We start from the raw sequence: 3,012 nt of genomic DNA on the forward strand, positions 1-3,012 counted from the left end.
TGTACAGTATGTGGAAAATAATGTTTTTTGAACCTTAAACCGCATAAACACATTTCATTACACCAAATACACAAAATAATGTTCTTTTTAGCAGCATCATATGACCCCTTTAAACATAAAAAAAAATTTGAAATTGAAAAAAAGAAAACTATATAGAAATTTGTATTTTTACATTTCTAAATACTGCTTACCGGGTATTCACACACACCACACACAACTGTTTCTTCTATTATTTCAATCCCTAGAAAGAATAGATACATGCTAATTGATTTTAATTAAATTTTTCTGTGTGTTTTTATAAATTCCAAAAGGAATTCCTTGAAAAAATAAACCTGTTAGAGGTGGGCATGATACAATAGGTAAGAGATTCATATAATTTGAAAGCTTTCTCGATGAGTGAATCAGTGGGTCCGATGACTCAAAAAAGTACTTTGGCAAAGTATGGCTTAATGTAATAAAGTGAAACTTTTACATTTAGCACACAATCAATGTTGTTTTAATGTTCTGATTATGAATAAACATTGCATATCCATCCATTGTATATAATTTATTATATATTGGGTTTATAACATGCAGTTTGGATGGCTTTATATTAGTTAAGCAGTGTATTTCCCACATATTGCAGCTTAATTTTGTTTACGTTCTCATAGGTCTTATAGCTCTTGATCTAAGTGGTAACATAACAGTAGATAAGGTTGAAAATGTTTACATTGTCCATTGTTGTTTTCTCTGAAGTCATCTTAATTTCTACAATAATATTGAACACAGATGTACTAATGTAGTCATGAGTATAATTATACTGGTTTGACATTTGGCAAGTATTTATGTACAAATTCTGTTATTTAACGACAAACATTTGTATATGCCTAAATGTACACATATTGTGCAGGAGTTTCCACATCAGGAGCACCCTTCAAATCTCCAGGGCGGGTGGGAGATTCTCCACTTCCAGGCTGTGGTCTATATGCTGACCATACAGTAAGTTGTGGAACTTTAAAAGTCATTTGATTATGCAGGGCTTTTTGTATCATTCAACTCATAGCCTATTTCTTTACTATCAAATTCTATTAATTTGTATGACAAGGATTAAAAGTATGACAATTTACAACCATGTTCTCTGTATTTTCAGGTGGGTGCCGGCCGCAACAGGTATTTTTTTACATTGCATCTGAGCTTGTTCTTGTACTAAGGCATTGTTTCTTTGCTCAGTAAATATTACATTGTACTATTGAACATGCAGTATATAGACCATTTGGAGACTTTACACTTGGAGGAGAATATACCTATATATATTTGGTATATAGGACTTCTGTCCACAGCTACAGGTGATGGAGACAAAATCATGTGCTATTGCCCAAGCTTTCATGTTGTGCAGCTGATGAGACAAGTATTTAATTCTGCTTTGGTATAAATTAAAATATCACCTTGGATAAATATTCAGTTGTGTATTATTTAATTCAATAATAATACATAGGATTATGTCCAAATGTATCAAAATGTGAAGGTGTAATTTGCATTAGTCAAAAACATTTTGCACACAGTAGAAAATTTCATGTTAAGTACTGTGAGGATCTGGATATCCTAATGGTTGTGTTTTTGACAATAGAGGTTGTGTAAAGTGAAGGCGGTCAATGAAAATCTCATTAAACCATTAGAAAAATATTTGTGCTGTAGTAAATTAGATCTGGCTCACATTTCTCTCATCTTTTGTCTGCTATCAAGGGCTCATCTCCCAATGAAGCCTGTCACGCTGTGCTTGCCGGCATTCAGAGGAGAACAAGTGGTGATAAATGCTTTGAAATTGGGCTTATTTCTTTGAATGTGAAGGTAAACACCTTTTATATTGCTTTTTAAAGGAAAAAAGCACCAGGCCCAGACTGTGTTACACCAGCCTGTCTGAAATCTTGTGCTGACCAGCCGGCCCCGGTTCAGCTCAGCTACCAAATCTGACCTCAGAAGACTACAGAGGGTAGTCCGGACTGCTGAGCGAATCATTGGTACAACCCTCCCTTCTCTCCAAGAACTGTACTTATCCAGAGTGAGCAAAAGGGCTGGCAAAATCACTCTGGACCCCTCACATCCAGCACACTCCCTCTTTGAACTGTTGCCATCTGGTCGACGCTACAGAGCACTGAGCACCAGAACGACCAGACACAGGAACAGTTTCTTCCCTCAGGCCATCCATCTCATGAACACTTAACAATAACTGTGGAACACACACTATTTATTCACTCATACACTTATTTATCTAACACACATACTCAGTCTACACCTCAAATATGCACATAATATACAGTACCTGTACATACAAAAACTGTCTATTGCAATATACCTGCACATACAACTGTCAATTTATATATTTTTATTCCTTATTTACTTGTTCTATTTTTTATTATCTGTGTTTTTTGTTCTGTCACTGTCATTCTGTTACACTGTGGACGCTTCTGTCACGAAAACAAATTCCTCGTATGTGTAAACATACCTGGCAATAAAGCTCATTCTGATTCTGATTCTGATTCTGATATGGTCCACTGTTCCTGACCTTAATATAATAAATATTGCTTATATGCAGTTTGAACTTACACATTTGTAGGGGTTCTTTATCGTTTCTCTTGATAAAATGTCATTTTTAGCAGCTTATACCATTAATTGCAGCTGATCATTGTTTCTAAAATGGTCTTCTCACAACAGGGAGAGGTTGGAGCTGCATCCTCAGTGGAATTTCCATACACGTTCTGGAACCAAGGGTTGAGTTCGGTGGAAAAGCTAGTCATTAAGTGTTAGTGAGGCCAGCAGGGGGTGCTCACCCTGTGGTCTGCGTGGGTCCTAATGCCCTAGTATAGTGAAGGGGACACTATACTGTCAAAAAGCACCGTCCTTCGGATGAGACATTAAACTGAGGTCCTGTCTCTCTGTTGTCATTAAAAATCCCATTGCACTTTTCGCAGAGTAGGGGTGTAACCCCGGTGTCCTGGCCAAATTCCCTCCACTGGCCCTTGTCAATCATGGCCT

The 3,012-nt window shown here is 36.7% G+C and overlaps 1 pseudogene; it reads left to right on the plus strand.

Moving 5' to 3' along the window:
- LOC107676559 (N(4)-(Beta-N-acetylglucosaminyl)-L-asparaginase-like) overlaps nucleotides 1-2,784 on the plus strand; it is a 2,986-nt pseudogene extending 202 nt beyond the window's left edge.
- Nucleotides 2,785-3,012: the final 228 nt, after the last annotated feature.

This window comes from Sinocyclocheilus anshuiensis, unplaced genomic scaffold (assembly GCF_001515605.1).
Source record: "Sinocyclocheilus anshuiensis isolate Anshui unplaced genomic scaffold, SAMN03320099.WGS_v1.1 scaffold204, whole genome shotgun sequence".
In the NCBI taxonomy this organism is placed as follows: Eukaryota; Metazoa; Chordata; class Actinopteri; order Cypriniformes; family Cyprinidae; genus Sinocyclocheilus; species Sinocyclocheilus anshuiensis.